This window comes from Hippoglossus stenolepis, chromosome 11 (assembly GCF_022539355.2).
Source record: "Hippoglossus stenolepis isolate QCI-W04-F060 chromosome 11, HSTE1.2, whole genome shotgun sequence".
NCBI classification, from domain to species: Eukaryota; Metazoa; Chordata; class Actinopteri; order Pleuronectiformes; family Pleuronectidae; genus Hippoglossus; species Hippoglossus stenolepis.
The window spans coordinates 3,920,848-3,943,547 of NC_061493.1; the positions used below are offsets into that span (position 1 = coordinate 3,920,848).

Here is a 22,700-nt window from a genome sequence, read left to right on the forward strand (position 1 = left end):
TGTTATGTCCAGTTGCGAACCTGCACCTAAGTTGCACACAGTGGCACATTTATGTTTTCTCCTTTTTCCCTCATTCATCCAACTGCTCCACATTGGAGTTCTTTATTCTTTATTTTTTTCATTATCCTATAGTCCCGCTCTCTGTCTTCAACAATCCTCAAGCATCACTTCAGCCCAGCCTCTTTCTCTCTCTCTCACTCTCTCTCTCTGGCTCTCCCTCTCTCTCTCTCGCTCCCTTCTCACACACTCTCGGTAGTAATCATTGGCACTGCCATCATGCTGGAGAAATTCGTCCGTCTGTTTTCCTCCCTTTTCCTGACATTTATGACTCCATGTTCCAAATTTATGGACAATTTGGCTCACTCAAAATCCCACAGATAAAGAGGCCGGAGGGGGGTTGTTTCCATGATGGCTGACCGCGTCGGGCCCGAAATCCCCATCTATGGGCTGAGTTAGTGATTCATGACATCATCAGGCAGAGATGACAGCTAAGTGACTGGCTGGCAAAGGCCTGTTCTCAACTCCCTACAAGGACATGGGATCATAAAAAAGCCAGAGCCAGGATTTGAAGAGCACAAACAGCCATACACAATACAGTGTAGTGGCTCTGTGTTGACAATGTCAGTCAGTTGACGTTTGTGTGAGACATGTTGACAATGATTTGATGGATTCACATTAAAAATGGTACTGGCGTGTCCAATATAGAGGGAAGTGTAGAACTTTAGTGATCAGCTCAATTTAATCTGAAGGCGTGGTCTGGTCACACACACAAAACACAAATCCCCCATTAAATGTGGATTGTGAACATATGAACTATTGTAGATTAATCAAGGTCCTCTTTTTCACTGACTACTTTTTATTTTCACATTAGACAAATGGTGCTATGTTGCGTGGGTTAATGAATCATTAATACTGGATAGAAACACTATTTTCTCCTTCTGTTTCTCATGCAGCATGAACACTGGGAGTCAAAAGCTCAGGGTTGGATTCAGTAGAGCGAATCATGTCGGGTACAGCGTGGTGTAAATTCCAGTCCAAATAAAATAATCTTTACCTTCCTCTGTGGGGCTTCTTTGGCGTCCTGACTGATGTTTCTACTCGAGATTACCAGTTCAGTGCCGGTTCTTAACCTGCCTGTTTGGAATGGGTCGTTTCTTTGGCCTGTTGTGCTGGTGGCAGCTTTCTTTCTGAATCTGTCAAAGTGACCTGCAGACAATAAAGCCGCGGTGAACAGAGACCGACTACCTAACTCAGTCCGCAGAACCCTGCTGCCACGCCGCCGCTGCTGCACAAAGAGCTGTTCTTCACCCGCTTTTTCAAAGTTCAGTGAAGCTCGACTTAGTTTGCCGAACCCAGAATTGGAGAATCAATTGTCCTGAACACACCCGTTGTCATTAATGCATTGTTGTTGTGATTAACAGTGTCACTTACAATGATGAGTCGCTGCTGCAGAGCGCCGGTCGCCTGTTTCTTCAAAGCTTATTAATATTAAACGCATCGCATGTCCAAAAACGCACCAAAATCAACACTGTACTTCCTTGAGCCCTGAACAATTCACATGCCAGCATAAGCATTGATAGAGTGAATCACATTATACGAATAGCCTTTTCATGCTATAGGATATACAACTTCACGGACCGCTGTCACCCTGACATTATCCTCCAGTCTATTGCATCTTTTGTTTGAAGTGTCATTTTGTTTTGCAGTTTCAGTTACATGCAGCCCATTCTGTGACGCTGTGTATAATTACAACACTCTGTCAAGCACATGTACATCAATCAGTTCTAACCTCTGCGTATACTCACTGTCACTGCATCTCTGTCACAGCTGGAATTAGAATTGATGGGTTTAGAGCTACCTGTCATATGTAGCATTGAACACTGGTGTCTGGAACATCTTCTTTTTCTTAAGATGTCTTCCTTTTCCCCGTGCAGTGCCCCTGCCTGTCAGTTACATCTAAGTGAAGATCCTCTCATTAAATCCCACATGATTTCTCGCAACAACAACTTCAATAATCATCCTTCTCCCTCTGTGCATTTAATTCAGTTGCAAACATGACAGAAAATTAGGTTGGAGTTGGGATGTCTTCCGGCGAATGCGGCAGCGCTCTCCCTCTTTTCTTCTGCACTGACGCTGGCTGGGAGAGACGGGGTGGAAAACAGTGGGTCCAGAGCTGTCGAGCAGAGCTGAGCTGCTATCTCCATTACTTCAAAGTGCCTGTAACACATTGAAGGCGCCAACCAGCACGCATCGCTGAGACTGCTCACACAATACTTATCAGGGAGGATTTCATGTCTGGAAATCTCCATGGATCGTCTGTAGTAAAAACTAGTCTGATGTACTTTTTCTTAAGGAAGATCCGACACTGCTCAGTGTATTGATTTAAAAAAACTGGCTCAATAAAAACACTTTATTTACCTCCAACTTAACTCAAAGTAAATTTTTTATCGCATATACAGGAAATGGTAATGCAAATAAAGCCCCAAAACACAGGGGTCATCACTGTTAATGGGAAGAAAGAGAAAAAACCCTGCATTCCCAGGGTAGACAGCACTAAATTTAGATACTTACAGACCCGATGACACATACAGTGTGTGCATAATCTAAATGTTCATGTGGCTGTCCACGATCTGATAGGGCTCCGATACATAACCAGCTATAATAAATGGCCCAAGTGTCTACTGTTGCACATTTGTTGCAAGAAATGCTGTCAGAAAAAGGATCAGGTAGAGAGGAGAACTCAGCAGAAAACTGGCCTCAGTGAGTGATTCATTACGATACGCTCTAATTACATTTGCTTCTTAGCAAAGTAAGCCTTTTGTTTTCTGATTAGCCCGTAATCCCATAAAGACTTGAAGTTTTTTTTTTTCCAGACACGTCTTCCATAAGTAGAAAATCCTTCAAAAAGACAAGAGCACATCTCTGTACTTAACTTCAGCTGAACTCACATGCTCAACCCTGAGAAGAGTAATTAAAGTTGCATTCATCTCTGCACGTAAACGCTATAGACTTTGGGAATCTGACAAAACATAATGCAGCTGTGTTTTAGCATGTACACTCAAAAATGAACATTTGTATTTGTGATCCTCATATAGTATTTTTTTTTTTTTAAGACAGGATATGGCATGACACATTCAGTGACTCATAATACAGAAAGTGACTTGTGTGGGTATTATGCAGCCACATGTTCGTGTTAATTCTTTAAATCTAATCTAATTTCAATTTAACGACGTTTAATGAAGTCATTAATTTCACTTTGGTTTATATTTGTTTCAGGTCCAATGCTTATTTACAGTGGATGTTAAATCCCAGTAGTTACAGTGTACTCTGTGGCATCTCCATCAATGTTGCCTAAGAAACTGGCCTGACTAAATGTTTTTTTCATCAGTCATAGATTAAGTGCTGACCTGAATTTGAGAATCATATTTTTAGAACACCACCACACTCCGAATGGAAAATACAGGCAACTACGCATTGCAGCAGTTTTTTTTGTTACTTTAAACCACTGATATATCATCTTGGGTGTAAAATATGGGCCCTTTAAGTGACGTTGATAGGGCTGTTGGAGGAAAGCAGTGGCAAGTTTACTCTTCCTACAGAACAACCATATGTAGTAAAGATACGTTTTTTTACTTTTGCTCTACATTATTTAACAGCAGTGGGGGTGCGGGGGTGGGTGGTGGAAACACAAAGGGCACAACTACTCCCCCAGAGACTAGGCTTTGCATTTGTGTTTTTTTGTATAGTATAATCAATGGATCCAAATGTTGTGATGTGATGTGCATATAAAAAAGTATATTTATGTCTGCCGAAGGGGCTGCTGTCCTCAAGTCATGTGACTTAAGTCACTGTCAGTTGGGGCTGGAGATGATGTTGATTCTCTATTTTAACTTTTCATAATGAGTCCAACAAGGTTGTTCGCGTGCAATACAGTGTTTCTCTATATGCCTGTGTGCAGGATTTACAATTTCCGACTTTGACAAATCCTAAAGCAGCAGTACAAAAAGAAACCCAAGAAAACAGCAATGTTTCCTCAAGCAAAAACTCTTGCCACCAGGATGTGTAATTGAAATATGCTTAGCTGAGATAACCTTTTCCAACCCTGCCAGCTATTCTGCTGTGTCAGTCCCCCTGATGAGCAGACAGGACACCGCGTACTAACAGATCTCATTCAAATTCTTCACCTGAGTCTCTAAGACCCAGCTTTCAGTGGAATACAAATGGACCAAATGACAGACCAATTCCCCCCATGCCAGGCTTTGCTGCAGGGGACGCCTGGGTTTTTTAAGCTGTGGGAATTGTAACTTGGTGCTACTAAAACCTACAAAATTGCGCTGGCATTGTTGAAACTGAAGGGTATTTCTGTAAAGCCCGACATCGTAACTCATACATACAAATCCAAACATAGCCTGAGATTTGAAGTGAACATCTTACGCATACTTGCTGGCGTTCCTTCTCACAGCCATTGTGGAAGTGAGAAATGGGTGGCATTTCTGTTTGGGAGGCCAATATCCACAAAGGCGTAACGTGTCAGGGAAGAAATACTATCAGGGAATGCACTTATTGGACTCTTGTGGGTGATTGTAACGTGAAAATAGAAAAGCCTCAGTATCGTACCTTCAGCCTTGAGGTTCAATCTTAATTAGAAGCACCATTTTGCTTCTCGTTCAAGGTTGGTGCGAGGCCTATATCTCCTCTGTGTTTTGACTTGTCGGGCCCATAGAGACTTAGAAATATCGCTTTCACACCTCCGCTATTCAGAGGAGGTGTGAAGCTAGAGAGACTACGACACCAGCCAGCATGACGTCTTTGTGTTTGTAGAATCCACTAACAGGCTGGATATGGCTGTTCTTTGTTGAGAGTGGACGGATTTGTACATATGGTGGTGCAAATGTTACTTGTGTAATGCAAATTGGACATGAGCATGGGATTAACAGACTAATTCAGTCAATCAAACACAAGTGGTCCTTCTAAAATGTCAAAAGATTAATCCTGCTGACACATCGAACATGAAGCTTGACTGACATGTCCCAGGCAGTGCAGGATGTAATGCAAAGAGCCTGACAGCCTGTATATACAGAACATTTAAGATCCTCACTGACGGAGAGGCTTATTTCACAATCTCTAGATCTACCCAGTGCCTGTAGATCATTTTTCTCCGGATTAGTGCATATGTGAATCTGTGTTAGTTTACTGACTATGTAAGCTTCTGTATGGTAGGGTTTCTTCAAGCTGAAATCTGTTCTAAATAGGGATGTCACAAAAACCGATACAGTGGTGTCAAGTAGATGCCAAATTTCTAAAAACATCAGGTTACTCTTTTTCAGTTTTTACAGTACCCTCCCATGTCCGGTGTCCTTGTACCGTGACACTTTTACTGGTCAGAGGTTCTTGGGACCTGTGCGGTGCTTGGGGTTTGCTTTGTCTTTGTTTGGTTCGCTCTTAGTTTATGAGACACATATTTAAACAGAGCGACAGAGACAAGCGCGCGCACACACACACACACACACACGTATGCGCTCCTGCGGACAAAAGAGAGGTTCATCTCGCAAATCGTGACGCAGTGTTTTAATGTCTTTGTTGCATAATAATCAATACTTATCACTAAAAAAGCTACATTATCTTATTCAGCAGCAAATCTAGTGTGAGAATCAACATCTTGAATTCAGTGTAAAATCAACATCCGAGACACAACTGAGGCTTAAACTCAACATGATTAACTTAGGGTTCAAGTTAGAATCTGGAGAAGTGGATGCTAGTGGCCTTGTGCAGAGCAAGAGAGATCCAGGTGAGCCATCAACACCAAGCAAAATCAAAACCCAAAATACTTTCATTATAAAGGATAAATTAATATCTTTATTTAGGTACCTTTTCAAAATAAAAGGAAAGCAAGCTTAAAAAGCAAACTACTTAACTGGAAATTTAAGAACAGAAATTAAATTTCCATGTACATTACAACACATTTTGTCCCTTCAGTATTAGATAATATGATATGCTATGTTGTTTGCTGCTGGATGTAAAGTAAAAGCCTGCTAAAAAAAAGAGTCTCCACAAAAGTTTTAAAAATGTAAGTTAAAAAAACAATTTCAGACCAACAACAGTCCAACAAGCTTTTAATTGTTAATTAAGAAGCTCTCCTCGTCTTCATGAAAGCTGTTTCAGACACAGGATTCAACCAACTTTTAAATAGCGTGCAAGTGTTGACAGTGTTGGATGATACCAGGTGTTATCATTTTCTCATTTTCTGTTTCATATCAAAATTCAGCAAGTGTAAAACATGTCAGCCTTACCAACTACAGGAATATATCAACCGTTAAACATTCCAAATGTTACATACATTGGCTGTCAACCATAACCTGATGTGACAGATGGTTTGTTACACAGAATCATCTGGAAAAGGTGACGTTGGAAACTGATTGAAAAAGGGCAGATGCTTTAAAAAAAAAGAAATACCTGACAGGCGATGGGATGAACCAACATCTATCACATTAGACAAAGTCAAGTCAGGAGAAGAGCGAAAACATATCTTCCATTGAGAAAAGCCTTCAGAGCCGTTCTTTGCTCGACTTTCAAAGAGCAAACGCTCTCTGTTCTGACATAAATGATGATATATTTTCCCCCTTTCACTATTGTCATGCCTTCCGCAAGGTAGCTTCCCGAGTTTGGAAGTAATCGTTCAGACTTTGGTTTGATCATGTACTTTGAAGTTGGAATATGGGGAAAAAAACAAACATGGACGTGTTGTATTGATGTGTTTGTAGCGTTTAAACAACAGCTTAACAAATCTTTCCAATATTTGGATAGAAACGAAGAGCAAAGAAAAAGGATCAGGTGTGACAGGCATATCAATCATTTGAAACGCATAAAAACATCTGTAAATTTAGAAAGTGCTGTTAGGCGCTTGTGAGAGCTGCACAGGACATTTTCAAGGAACATCTGAGCATAAAAAAAGACTTTTGAGGTCTGACAATTTATTTAGTCTTTTTTCAACTTTCCGAGTTGTTGCTCCCGCCGTTCACGTGATTTTTCCTCATCGGAATGTAATTTTTTCTCCACCACATGAACACACATTGAGACCCCTGCAGCTGACAGTGGTTCCTCCCTCATAGGACGCTGACGTTTGCCATAACCTTGTGAGGAAGCTGGAATTCTCACAAGTGAGAATCCATCTTGCTTGTTGTCAATGATGTAACTGATGTAGAAGTAAACAAAATATCCTAATCGTAATTATATCAGATCTGTGGTAAAAGTGATAACACTACTCGATAATAATGGTTGTTTTTAGCCTTGGCCCTATTCAGTAACCTTACAGTGGAGCCAAAAAGCTACAGGAATCCTATAGGCTACTTGATGTCTGCTGGATAAAATCACCATGCTTCCTTCTCACCGTGGTTCAGCATTATCCTGCAGGTCGAACGTGGCCTCCCCTAACAAATACAGAGGATGCCAGCACACCTTTAGCAAAGCTGTTTGAAGCTGGACTACCGTCTTGACTCCTGTCGAGATATCAGAAATGGATAACAGATTCGGGTGAACACAAGAGGGGGTTGAGGCGGGGGTCAGTCATTATATCCAGCAAGTTCTTTTCAAGCTGCTTCCACCTGCGGGGGAAACCTCTCAAGAACACATGTGCTCTTTTAACCAATGTTCTGCTTCACACTCGCACGGTTACACACAATTGGGAGCTGTCCAGGATGCCGCAGCCTCCTCGGTCGGCTGCTGGGCCGTCCGGGAAAAACATGGTTTTCTGTCAGTGGGTGAAGGCAGCTCAAGGATGTTTTAACAGCAGCTGCTAAAGAACAAGAGAACATTATAGGTTCACTTCTCCTGCAACCCGCAATGATTGAGATATCGTCTGAAGATGTGAAACTGCAGGGTTTTACTGCCTGCAGATTGTAGGGTCCCACTGAGGGAAATAAATTGCTGGGTATTTGAATAAAGGGTGTGGGAAATCACTGTCGCAGAGGTGTGTGTTGCTCTTAATGGGCACACTGGATTGTCAGCAGGACCTATTATTCTCAATTCTCAGGCTTTCTTTTTGAGAGAGAAGGAGGACATTTTAAAGTGAAATTGTTATTATTATAAATATTTGAAGAAAGCAAATACTGATTGGATGAAACAAAGGGTACAGACATGCACTCCCTGTACGGTATATGGAGGACACCTCATTGACAGACATTGCTCAAGATCCCTTTGGCAATTACAGTTCCAGTAATATTATGAGAAAAAACCATGAAGGTAAATTCTATTCTTGTTTTTACAAAATTACCAGAAATAGAGAACCATTGTGTAGAATGAGAAATAGAAGTCCACTATTGTGTGTGTGTGTGTGTGTGTGTGATTATATTATATTCGTGCGTTTTCATTAATCTACTCTACTACTTATTATCACTGCTTTACGATCGAAGACGCTGCTACATTTAATAAGAGATGTATTTGTGTAAAGCAAGATTTAACATCTTTTACATCTTTAAAGCAAACAAAAAAAAATCATCTCCCCAGTGAAAAACCGAGGGCAATTTAAAAGCTATTCTTCTCACAATAAAACTACAACAATGATTCTCCCAGAGCTAAGAAAACCCATTTAGTGCCACTCTGTTTTTCGTGAAAGGTAAAATGTACCGTATGGATGTGTTGTCGCATGTACTGGGAGTACCTTAAAACACGTAATCTGATCAATACAGAATTATAAATCAAGATAATTAAGGTGCCAGTGTGCTACAAAAGAAATGCCTGTTTGTCTAATGGTTTAAAATCCTTTTACCTGTAAATGAAATCAAAGGATGTCACATCCAACAATGTTTTTCACAAACTACTTGATCCAATAATTGAGATGCAGATTAACAACTATGTGGTTATTAATTAAAATTGTTATACATTAAAAGCTTAAAATGGACCCTCCTGTATTTATCTAATGTGTTCAGTTCATCATTCGTCCAGAGGATTACAGACAGTTACTGGCAGCCATAGAGGGATGCTACATAGTGATGTGTCTTTTCTCCACACACTGAACTTCCAGTGCAGTTGCGACTGAATTAATATTAACCACCTACAACTATTGTAATATAATGTAAACAGAAAGCCCGATGCAGCTGTCATTGCTAATACAAAACAGTAGTGGACTGAATTTATATTGTGCTTTTCTAGTCAACCATTCAAAGCACACTACGCTTCAAGCCACATTCCCTCACACATTCCTGCAGCGCTTCTCTACGCTGTGCATACTGCCGGCACAAGAGGACTGGAGGGGCCAACCTTCTGGTTGTTGCTCTACCTACTGAGCCACAGCCGCTAACCCCAACCCACAAATAGTAAGGAGAGATGAGAGATGCAATAACACATTCACTAATGTCCTATTTTAACAATATATGACCCTCAACCTGATCTGGCTGGCTATTAGAACAAATCTATAATCATCAGGTTTTCACTCCTTACACTGTGGCAGTTCAGAACCGCTATAAACACTGCATTTCTGATGTAGTACGCCACTTCACCACTAAGCCAGCGCTTCCTCAGCTTGTTACATGAAAACCTCAGCTTACCAAAAACAACTTGCATTAGGTAATTCATTAATGACCAACACTGGCTAAGTAGTAAAACATATAAAACACTGACATAAATATAGTTATGACAGCATTGATATGAGGAGAGGAATTCAATAAAAAACCCTGACTCTAAAAATATTAACTAATTCAATCTGCCATCCTTAGGCTAAAGCCGTATTCAATATCTAATAGGGCCTTAGTGGTCATTTTTTCACAGCATGCATTATACATGAGTGCATTGTAATTAAATTTGGAAAATCTGTCTTTACATATTTTTTGAATAATCTGTGAGCAGGTCAACACCACATTTTATTATCTCTTTGTTTTCACTCATCAGCATGTGAGGAAGCCCACAGCAGCTGCCCCCATTATTAATAAAGGATAAATGGAGGACAGATGCATGATGGTGAACCACAGTGAACCTCCACTTAACCAGTGTAAGCCATTCCTTAACATGCAGACCTCATAGATTGAGAGGAAGCCATTCCGGGGTCTGATAGCTGTACCTAATAAATTATCCCTAAATGCTCCCAAGGTCTCAGATAGCAAAAGGAACCCAGATGGGCCAGGGCTGCGTTTGTCTGCGGACAGATGGGTTTTAACGGCCCACCCACTCAAGCTGCAAACAATCCCCAAGTTATAGCAGCGATCTGTTTATGTTTTTACACCTTTGGCATTATCGCCAAGTTTGTTCACGCGTGAAGGTTAAAAAGCCAAATGGGTACGTAGGTTAACTGTGAGGCAGAAAGGTCGGCAATTTAAAATTATTAACACTGGCGATACCTAACAAGTTAATATTTGAATTTTGAACTGCTTTCGGGAATTATGGCCTGTCTGATATCCATGAAGGTCAATAGCATTGAAACCCCCCACCAGGTCCTCAGTTGATGCTGATTCAACATTTCCTCCATGTGACCACATTTCCCCAACAACTCCATCAAAGCTGCCTTTTTTCTGGCGCTGAGCTACAATGAATGAAACTCAACACTTCCTCCTTGGTGCTGATATTTTCAGACATAAGCAGTTTTACTGTAAGTTATGTGCTGCCACTTCAACCGTCTAATCAATGCATTCTTTTAGTCAGGGAAGGTTATGAGTTAGTCTTACGTTTCTTCTTCTTTCACGTGTATTTCAAGTGTTCTCATTGAAGAAAGGGCTGAAGGATCTGATTTTCTCCTCTCTCAGCCTGAAGACAGACATTTTGTTTTCTATCCTTGAAGGGCGTTCACCTTGTGATTCCTACAAGCTGCGCTTTCAAATAACTACTTCTTTGAACACAAGAGGTGAGAGCACTCCCTGGCTATAACTTTGTGGTTTATGGGCTATTTGATGTGTATTCTTTCTTTATTAACCTCTTACCGAGTGTGTGATAACAAGACTTTTACAAAATGTCCACAGGAATTCTCAGATCCCCCCCCTCAAAGACAATTGGGTAATAAAAGACAAACGCACACAGTTTTTCTCCGTGAAAGACTTCCTGGCAACATAAATCAGCCTCTTTACCCTTGATGATAACAGATATGACGACTAAGGTGTCGATAGCTTGGATGCGCACATGCGATCCAGTCCATGCTCTGTTGAGATGACAAATTTAGCCTCTATCAATCGATCAAAGGACGTTTACTTTCAGCAGCGCCAGCCTTGGTGCTGCTGACCAGACCATGTCCTGTGGCAAACCACAGGTGAAAACGTCTCCCCATGATGAAGAACTCGTAGCACTGCATGAAAAGAAGTATTTGTGTCAGATACTGTCGCTGCAAATTTCGGTGGAATTTCAGGTTAACGGCTGTTCACAGGAATCTGCAGGCAGCACAGAAAACTGCCGGGAATTGACGCGGGGTTCCAGTTTCTGGCAGTTTTACAAGCCTGAGAATGTTGGGAGGTGACCCCCCATGCTCCTAGGCCTAGGGGAGGCTTTCACATGTAAATGAAGCTGTGAGCTTTACAAATGCAAATCAGGATAGTTTCACTCAGTGGTGCAGAGGTAACACCTTTTTCTAAAAGGTACTAACTAAGGTACCAACTAAAATATCTGGCGTAAGTACACCAGGCTGAAATTGTAGCTTATATAGATTTCCCTTATGAATTACATTGTATACCATGAGCAAAGGTCAATGCTATAAAAAAAATTGACTACAACTTTCACAAATGACTTTGCTCTCTAGGAGTTGCTCAACATACAGTATGGCTTGACAGCATCACATTCAGAGGGTGGGATATGCTTGTACCGCTGGCGGATAGTTGTCTTATCTAGGAGGGGAATTTCATGAGCAATCAGGTTTTGTACACCCCAAATCCCAGTCATGGGAAGAAAATATAGATTGATAGTTATGCAAGAGGGACCTTACCCTCTCCTGTTCCTGAGCTGTGAGGGTGGAAGATCAAGGGCTTTATTGGCAGCTGGTTCTCCTTTACATTTTAAATAACCATGGTAGCTACCGTTTCCCTTGATTTCTCCTTTCCCATAGTCCCAATGATGCAGTCTGGCTGGTGGATTATGTCAGCTTGGAAGAAGTTGACATAATTTGAGTGTGGGGGCTAGAGTTACCTCTGTGGTCCCTACATTGGTGACAGGGCTGAATGCAGTGCCATTTATCACCTTGAACAGAGCTTGAGAGGCAAGGAGATCATTTGGCACACTTGCATCCAACGGTTCAAATAGGGCTGACCCAGTATGAGCTGGAGACTGTTTTCTGCAGGTGATGGACACCAATTTCATAGTGCCTCCTGGGATTTGGATCCTTCTCTGGTAACTAGTTAACCACGCTTGGGGTTTTGTTTGCTTAACACCTTAAAATCCAGTTCCATGTAGCCAATGTGGGGGATTTCTAGCCCATTGGCTGCCCCTAACCATTGTTGTGCAGTAATGCATTAAACGCGATACCATAAAATGGTGTGCCTTTCGGCATTCAATAAATTTGGTTATCAAAATATTGAATATTAAAAATATTAATATTAAATAATAACTTTAATTGATTACAATTTCAATAGGGCCTCCCACTGTTCGGTGCTTGGGCCCTAATTAAAGTTACCTCGGGGCACCACCCTTCAAAGGAAGGGAAAAGATAGCCAATTTATTGATTAAGTCTCATAAAAGTACTAACGACAAATTTGGAACTCTGATTAACAATTAAATTAATAACTATAACCAAAATTACCATATAGATAGTTAGCTAAGTTGAAGGATATAGAGTTCTTGACAGTGTAGAGGTTGGCAAAATTCACTTATGCAACATTAATGAAAAAACATTTGTGAAAGAAAAACATTTATTATGAATATAATAAAGTATTAAAACACAAATTACTAACGGTGTACTTACTAAATAAAGATATTATGTGAGTATGTGTGTGTGAGTGAGCGTGCTTCCAAAATGGCGGCTGGCCACTCTAAAGATAACGGACTCCCCCCCTTTGGAATGTTTACGACATGTGGCGGGGGTCAGAGAGATGGGTGCTGAGATATGCATGTGTCTGTGTTGGTGCCAAATTAGAGAAAGTTACTAGATGCATGCAAGGAAAGACTGAAGAGCATAACTAACATTAACTTTCAAATAACTTGTAACCAAACTTATAAACATCACAAGGGATCGAATAAACAGTCTTGCTTAGCCTAGTATAATTATTAAGCCCAGTTGTTTTACCCGTCCATGGAAAGGGAAATACGTTTCTGTCCCAATATAGTGGAAAAGAGGAATCAGAAAGAGACTGGACAGCCTTCTCCTCTCGAGGGTGGCGTAGAACGAGACAGAAGAGAGGGAGACCTGGCCTTATGCTTACTATTAGTGTGCGTTTCGTGTGCTCGTTGATATCCTGGTTGGTGTGAAGCAAGTATAAAAACACGAGAGGCTTGTAAGAGCTTTTAGTCAGAAAAAAATACTATTGTCATGGTTTGCTGGTTTGGTGTAATGCCTTTCATTTAGTGTGTAGACGCAACACATATGCACATCTGCGCACTCATCTTCATTAAGTTCAAACTGCCATGGCACCATAGAGGTTATCTGGACATAAATGGGTAGTCTCTACAGTGACTTTTGTAGTGCCATGGCAGTTCATACTTGCTTCACACCAACCAGGATATCAACGAGCACACGAAACGCGCACTAATAGTAAGCAGGGTGCAGCGGTGTCCAAATGTGTGAAGTATGAAAGATAACTCAGAGTTTACGGGGAAATTGTGACTGTCACAAGTTAACGTGGGCGTACTCCCTGAAACAATAACACATGGTAAGATGTGCACAGGCTTCACAGTCATCGGAACATAGAAGTGACGCTATACATCAGTCCCATCAGTGGTGTGGTGGGCAGTGCCATTGTCAATATGTTAGGCTCTTTTATGTGGACCACAGCGCATCGATTCCCGTGGTGGGATTTCTTTCACCTTTCTATTTAGTCTGAAGATGATACTGACACAAAAAGGCACTTTATTTTTAATGATGTTTCCTGAAGCGTCCGTAATTGCCTGTATCACCACACCACATTGTTCGTGAAAATACAATAAAATATAAATAGTTTTATTATTATTATTTATCACTATTATAATTTGCCAGAGTTGTCATAGTTACACAGGGAACTTTATTTACTCCTTCGACTGGCACAGCTCCAACAAAGCACGAAGCCATCTGACAGAAGAGAAGAAATACACAACACGTTGTTCGACAATGAAGACGTTAAGTTAGTTTTCCAGATCTGCCTCGTCACACATGTGTTATGTTGACAACACACTCGACACACTTCAGATAGATCATCTGTTGATTACACAGTTAAACAACACTTGCATTACAGAAACTACGAAAAACAAACACACCCGTTCTCTGATGAGTGTTTTGGTTGTTTTCATTCTCCGATGACTGAACCTGATCATCGAGAACATCGAGTACATCTTTTAAAATCACGTCTGCTGACTTTAGCCAGCAGCGACAGGAGGACACATGAAGCTTTACACGTCCAACAGAAGCACGTTCACCAACTTTACTCACAAAAACACCGCACAAGCTTCCGCCTTGTTGATGTGAGGGGATGTTTTCATATGACACTTGTTTGGTGTGTGCGCATTGTAATGATCACTAGCGTCAAACGAAAGTACTTTGAGTGGAGCTGGTCACGCATGTGTATTCTTCATAACTCCCCGTGTCTCCTATGAAGAGGAGCATCAGTTTGTGAAGCCTGGTATTAAGTATGCAGCATTTATTCTGTGTTCGGACTATCACCAGATAACATGGGCGTTACCTTAAAGCACATCTGGTGTTATACAGCTGACAAAGCAAAGAACGCAACATTTATGTGACGCGCGATGAAGATCTCAGAGGCTCGGTGGCGTAATGAGATCGTCATCAGGCCACAAGCTAATAGTGCTTTGGCTCGTTGTTTCGAATCCCGTTCAAGATTTTTATACTATTTTCTTTTTTTTTAACCATTTGATTTATATTGTTGTCTCAACGTGATGCGGACACATTACATTAACTCGTGAAGGGTTTTTGTATGATTTTTATTTCAACGAGACCTTCAGTAGATCACCGCACTTCACACACAGGCGCTTTGTGAAAATGACGAATCTGCGACCGGCTCTGCAACCGGCCATCAACATCTGGAAAAAAGTTAACATATCCCCAGTTGCCATGATCACCAGTTAAACTGGAACACCGGTGCTACGAAGCAGAGCGAGGGTAAGATTAAAGAAGAGACGCGCTGTGCTGTATAAAATACATTTTCCAGGTTTACTTTATCTGATCTATTTCATCATTGTGTTTTCACAGCCTGAGCCCCCCCCCACACACACAACGAGGCAGTCACTGCACATTTGGCCGAGACTCTAGCTGCAAGTCCGGATAATGACGCCATTGTCTGTAAGTAACTGTTTAGTAAATGTTTTTTTTACTGTGGATCTTCCAACGGTGATGTAGCGAGGCTATTTCCGTTTATTAATAATATACTCATGTTACTCATGTGGTTTTCCAGCTGCCTGTACTATGACGTACTAAGAGCCAGTCTGAAGGAACTTCCCGTACATCCAACTGGACCTTGCAGCTCTTGCAGCAGCATTGAGAAGTTCAGGAGTCGACAGAGAAGAAAGAGGGTAAGATTAGATTCATTAGATCATTTTTCAGTTACATGTATAGGTGTATGTTGTCATTGAACTGTGCTAATTGTACTGATTATGTTTACAGCTGATTGAAGCGGGACAGATGACATGGATCCATCCTTCCACAGCCAGGAGCTCACCGACCTGTGTGCCACACTTCAAATAAGACTGGAAGCTACACTGAATCTCACAGCTACACATCATAGACGTCTACACACTGGAGCAGATTCGGACAGAGTCCCACAAAGAACTTCTGACCCAGAGGCGGCAAAGAGACATTTCAAGCTTCACCTGATTAGTTTTTCACTGGCTAGGCCAGTTGTGTTTTTACATTATTTGTGCTGTATGTAAATAAAGCTTTGACTCAACATATACCTTGTTAATGTTTTTTTCCCTCTACAATATGTTCAACATATAACATCAAGCATCACATGAATGAATGTATAGTCTTCAGTAACTGCAGTGCTTTTGGTAAAGGCTTACTAATAATTAATATATATTAATTAATAATAAATATATAATATATATTAATATATAAATTATTAGTAATAACTATATATTCATTATTATTGTTAATGTGTGGGAGGGGTTTACCCACGTGTGTATTATAATGACCCAGGGTGACCAATAGCAACAGATCTACCAGCCAGTGAAGAAGTGACTTTTCGTTTCAAAGGTCTGTGGTTTCATCCAATGGTGAAGTGAGATAAGTTCTAACAAGCGATTTCACTGCGATGCATATGCTAATTAGATAACACCTTCGCTCCGCGACTCCACGGCGGCACGCCCCCTTCCCCAGCCCCCACCACTGCGAAAGCAGGGGTATGTTTCTGCCCCTTTGTGTCAGTGTGTGTCACGGACGAACGTGGAATTCGCCTCCTGTAAACGGGCACTAACTGCCAGGAATTAGGCGAGTCTGCAGGCGTTTGCAGTGACGAAAATTCGGCTTTTCTTCTAGTGTAGTGAGCTATACGTCTTTGTTTTTCGGCATGCGAAGGAGTAGAGAAGCGCTTGAGTCTGTCCTGCAAAAACGTCTCAGATATTCGGGGCCCAGGGCATGTGATGTTTACAAGAGGCTTAAACAGCACTGAGCTGTCCTCACTGAAGCAATGTGAATCACTTTGTTGCCTGCGGAGGGTCAGGTGGAGGAGGGTCAGATTAAAATAGATGAGAGAGTAAGAAACATAGAGATCACTGTAAGGGATTTGGCAAAGTGTCAGCTCTGGTCAGTCATAAGCTTAATGTGTGCTGAGAAATGTTTAACCTTTTACACAGAGGGAACTAATTAAAGCTCCCAATGAGGAGACCATTGTGATTTTATGGATTGCAAATTTGCTTCCAATTATCCCCGACCAATAAGATGTCACTGCTGACGTGAGTAATGAGGGGCTATAAATATCCAATGTCATCCTGTGTGAAATGAAAGGTGAACATGCCGTCATAATGACTGAATTGCTGACTCAGATACTAACAGATATAAACTGCTTTATGAATTAGTCGCTTCATCAATGAAATCACAGCTTACAGGGTGATTGAGATACTAACTGTTCAAGCTGTCTTCATAACAGTTAGGACGTAGTATACAGGGAATATAAATGACTTTTGGAAGATTTGATTTTTCTGTTTAGGTGCCAACATGGTTTCTGTGACCAGGACGTCTTCCCTTAAAACAGCACAGTCTAACATGCACTGCATATTACACATGCACACAGGCATCAACTCAGCGGGTTAGGGTTCAACTAATGTGTCCAAAGAATGAACAGCGCAGTTGAAAGTGAGGGGAGAAAGAGGAGAAAGAGCTGAGCTAGGGTGAATAAAAAGGACAAAAGCTCTGGAGGAACAGATTCAGAGACACTGATCAGCCACAACAATGAAACCAGTTACTGGAAACGGATAAGTTGGTAGTTTGGGCTTTTAGGGGAGAAGAAGGTCTTTTCCCACACATTGTCCCAGAGTCGCTCTTTCACTCGCTCTGTACTGTAGATAGTGTAGCTTCTTCTGTTGCCCAGGAGTATATTAATAACACACATCTCCTGGTGAGAGAGAGAGAGAGAGTTCATCCAGTCCATCAAAAGGTAAAAGTGACGAATAGCCATTTAATTACAGATTAAATTTATTATTTAATGTCACATGAAGTAATAATGACATTGGTTCCATTCCAATTTTTTTTTTTACAGCTCTGAAATGTGTGGCTAGAGTTTGTCCATAATGTAATATGCAGTGTTCCATGCAGTTTCCTGGAGTAAATTAAATGTTGGATTCAAGATCTCCAAGTTCTCCAGATCTCATTCAACAGCATCCAATTCATTTTATACGCCGACTGAGGTGGTTTACAAGTACAGCTGAGAGAGAGGTAGAATAATTTTACAGTGTATGTAATATGATTGTCATGAACAAAGCTTGATACAGAACTTATCTTGGACCATGGAAATTAGGAAAGGATCAGAGTGAAGTCCCTTTTGTTCCAAGCACAGCTGATGGGTTGGCATATAAAGCTTGTTGGTGTTTGACAAACTTGTCACAGAGCTGATATCCTCCTAATATTGCCCATTAATACTTCCAGTCAAACGTTTCTCAGCATCAAGAGACATGATTCCCCAATCAAATGCACTGGTCAGTGTGAATAGGTGTATCCATAAAACTGTCTCACCCTAGCAGCAGTTGCTTTACACTTAGAGGGGAAAGTGGTCGCAGACTTTTGACCCTAACAGCTCTCACCAGGTTTCATATGACACAGATAAAGAGACGGAAAAAAAAAAAGTTCAACATGTGTCAACTCAATTTACTGGGAGACAATAAACACATGTGTGAGTGGCCTTCTGTTTTTTAGACATTTGGGGTTGTGTATGTGTGTACGTTTTATCAGAATTAATCTGAAAAGCCATACTAAGTAATTCATTTTTGCTGCTTCTCAACAATTCTTCCGTGAACTGGATAAAAGGCAGGGCAGGTTGTTACTGGGAGGTTTCAACTGCAACACAGGACACATTTCCATGACGTGATGCCACTGGAGCTTTTCACTGCGCAAATTAATAAGGCAAACTCCTCCACCTTGGAGATGTGGTCAAAGGCAGCGGTGCAAATCCTCCATGGGACACGATAAGAGGAACACCATACATCATAGCTTTCTCAATAAGATATGGCTAAGCAGTCTGTAGAAGACCCTGGAGAGCATGGTTGGGGGATTATTAAGAGGGATGACGACTGAGGGCGGGGGAGATATATTTATACAAAGTATCTAAATTGTTTTGTGTTTGTCATTCTCTGCGTCATTTGCAAAACAAAAGTAATAATTGGTAAAAGCCCTAAAGTGCAGTCGCGCAACATATTTCAAGTCATTATGGAAACACAGACATCCTTGAGCTACAAAAAGAACACTTTTATATTATATATAATATTACATTTTCATGTTTATATTGATTATTTGGCTTTTATCTTTGAAGCGTTGTTCTACAAATGGGAGCAGAACCCATTACCATGGATAGGAAATGGTTTACTTCCTTGAGACCAGAAATATAAACGACGTGAAAGCCATTTTCAAATCAAGTAGCCACATTTTGTGATGGGATGGGAGGACATGTATTTCTTTTCATGCTGAGTGCTCTCAAGCAGTGTTTCTTTTGACCAGCTCTGCCGGTTTTCAGCATCTAATGGGGAACAATTAAAAATATAGTTAAGAACATAGAAACCCAATAATAATGTATGAAATGGATTATGCAATGTGCTTCTCAGGCTGCGGGCGTCAGGGCACGCCCGCACACAAGTGAATGTCATTATTACAAGTTCAAGTTCACTAACTCTGCACATTTCGTCTCGCCACAGGAAGCAGGTGTTTCATTTGATTGGAAGTGAACAGGAAGCAAAGGATCACCACTGATATATTCATGTGTGTGTGACCGGGCCCTCACCTTGGACACTCCCTCCTCATGCTATTGGTTGGCGACACCTGAGCACCTGCTGCCAACCAAGCCACCAGGGACTGAGGAGCTGCACGGCTCGGATGCTTGCCTGTTTGTAAGAGCTACCCTGGTTGATGGTTCTGTGACTAACATGGGATCTGTTCATACTGACTACAGTTGCATAAACATGGAGAGGTGACAATTATTGTGGTAATTTTACACCAAATATGCAGCAAATGTTTAGTGTGTCGAGATGACGTTTCCATTCTCAACGCTGATTGGCCTTTACAACATTGCATCATGCAAGTCCAACCTTTTAACTCGAAGAACAAGTGCAAATGTTGCACTGATCGTGTTGCACCGTTCGCATTGCCCAGCACGAGAGATGTAAAATTAGCGTCTTATTCGCGTCTTTACATTGACTTTGTATGTAACTTCATCACACAAAATGATTTCATACTTTTTCATTGTTGCAGGTGCATTGTTAGTCATATGACACCTTGGAAGTATTTGCTTTGGGAGAAAACTACTTGCAAAAACAAAAACAAAATGTCCTCACTCACATCAGGGTAATATGAATTATATTATCAATACACAGATCAGAGCCTGAAGTATCTGTGTGGTTCTATTGCTGTGTGTCCTCTAGTCTGACTATCAAACTGTTCATATATGAAGTTCATTCCACAGAGGATGAACTTTACAAGGACCTGCGAAGAAACACAAATCTGTCTTTGGCTTTAGAAGCTTGTTAATGACTTCCTCATTAACTGGAAGGCCTGTCTGCATGGTCATATGCAGCTGTGACACACACACGCACACAGACACACACACACACACACACCAACAGTGATGACATTTGATAGGCTGTGTGTCTGTGTTCTAATTGAGTCTCTGGAGATTCGTGGTGGCACTTGGCACCAGGAGGGCCTTGGTCCAGCCAGCAGCTGTGAACACAACAACGAGAGAGGAGTGGTACAAACGCTCTTTATACAATATAAACTTTTCAACAGAGCTTTAAGCTTTATATGATCTGATTATTATGTTTAGATTTTACCGTATCTTGTTAGAATTAGACATGAGACAATTGCTTATTGTTGATTTAGATTTTAATCCTTTTTTTTCTGCTCATAGTCAGTATGTAGGATTTACAACACTGGGCGTGTTAAACATGGACGATTTATGTATTTAATGTGGGTCATTTAAATGTATGTAAACATCCTAAACATGTATACATCGAGATGTTGTTACTCACAAATTCAAACTGTAAGCACTAGAATCCATCCATCCTTTTATTTATAATCATTTGGAGTGATGCAACTACCTACTGACGGCAGCTGATCAAGGATTATTACTTAGATATAGAATAGATATACAAGATGCCTACTCACACATATTACCATTACTGACAACACCTCTGTCATTACAACTGCTCCCTTCATCTCTGTCAGACATTTTCTTGACACTTCTGTCCTTCCCGGGAGAGTGATCCCTCACATGTGACTTTCTCTGAGGTATCTAACTAGTTGCTGACTTTATCATTATAGGTTTATCGTGGCATTTATATTTGCCGAAAACCAGATGGGATCAGAGGTCGACAACCTACGAGAAACCCCTGTGATATTGAGAACAATCATTTGACCCATTGTTAGTACAAAATGTTTGAGAATACTTGAGTGTTAAAGACAAAGGTGCATGTAAGTTCCCAAATATACTAGAAATATAATAGGAATTAAAAACCTCCTGTTATATGTGCCCTTTTTCCTTGTTGTAAATGCCCCTACAGGTGAATGTATGAAATTGATTATGCAATGTCATTATTACAAGTTCAAGTTCACTAACTCTGCACTTCGTCTCGCCACAGGAAGCAGGTGTTTCATTTGATTGGAAGTGAACAGGAAGCAAAGGATCACCACTGATATATCCATGTGTGTGTGACCGGGCCCTCACCTTGGACACTCCCTCCTCATGCTATTGGTTGGCGACACCTGAGCACCTGCTGCCAACCAAGCCACCAGGGACTGAGGAGCTGCACGGCTCGGATGCTTGCCTGTTGATCTGTAAGAGCTACCCTGGTTGATGGTTCTGTGACTAACATGTATCCGGCTGGATCTAACTATCCCTACTTTGTTAAATCTGAGTTTTTTGCTCTCTCTCAGTTGTTTGTGTGCCATTTATTTTTAATTCTACAGCGGAGGGGGGGGGGGCTGCCATTAAGTTTTTTCTCCTGTTTTGGTTCTCGCAGGCAGGTTGTAAACTTTTAATTCCGTTTCATTATTTCCGTTGTTTAGTTTTATGTTATGTTTATGTCCCAGTTCTCTTGTGGTCGTAACAATATGCTTATTTTGGGGATTTTATACACTGTGCCACTTGGCGACATGAAATCAACTCCCATGTCATGTTTCAATGGCAATCTCTCCAATTCACAACTCCATTAAGAACTCTCCTGGGTTTAAATCTCTGTCCGACTGACTGGTTCATGGCATCCGTGCTTCTGTGTGGAGATGACAGATTTCAACTCACATCGTCCAATCTTCAACTCCCCAGCTGCAGCGGTTACCTGGTAAGTGATGTATCCTCATAGCACCTCTATCCTAGCACCTTAGTTACACTTCACGGAGGTCGACTTTGTGTCCGAGGAAGCGAGGCGGGCGAAGCGATAAGAGCGTTCATTAAACGACTCCCCCAGAGGGAACCAGAGACACCTCCCCCTTCTCCGCTTATCTCCTATCTTCAGTGAACTAAGGGGGGGGGTGGGGGATATCCTCAAGATATGGGGCAGAAATAGAAGGAAGGGATCAAGAGTGAAAAGGCAGAAGCTGAGTGTTTGTGTGTCTATCCTACGGCATAGAATCTCCTCATAGCCTTTACTGGGAAGTACAAAGTCTAACGATATACTTTAAAAGAGAAGGTTAAAAACGTTGGTGTTTTAATGGAGTCTGACCTTACATTTATCATAAAAATCTGCAATCTGCATTTTGTCACCTTAGAAACATCCAAAGTCAGGGACCTCATGACAGCACAAGAACGATTCATGCTTTTATCTCCAGTAAAGTTGAATACTGCAAGTAGGGGACCAACTGCCTGATGATGTTAGGAATGCTCCAGCCATTGCAATTTTTAAAACCAGATTTAAATCTTTTTTTTTATTTTCACGTGCCTTTAACTGAACCCTTTCAC

At 41.2% G+C, this 22,700-nt stretch overlaps 1 protein-coding gene across 1 annotated transcript in view; it reads right to left on the minus strand.

Annotated features, from left to right (window-relative positions):
* The window catches only part of brinp2 (bone morphogenetic protein/retinoic acid inducible neural-specific 2), a 222,190-nt gene that overhangs the window by 15,593 nt on the left and 183,897 nt on the right, over nucleotides 1–22,700 (minus strand). The window lies entirely within an intron of this gene.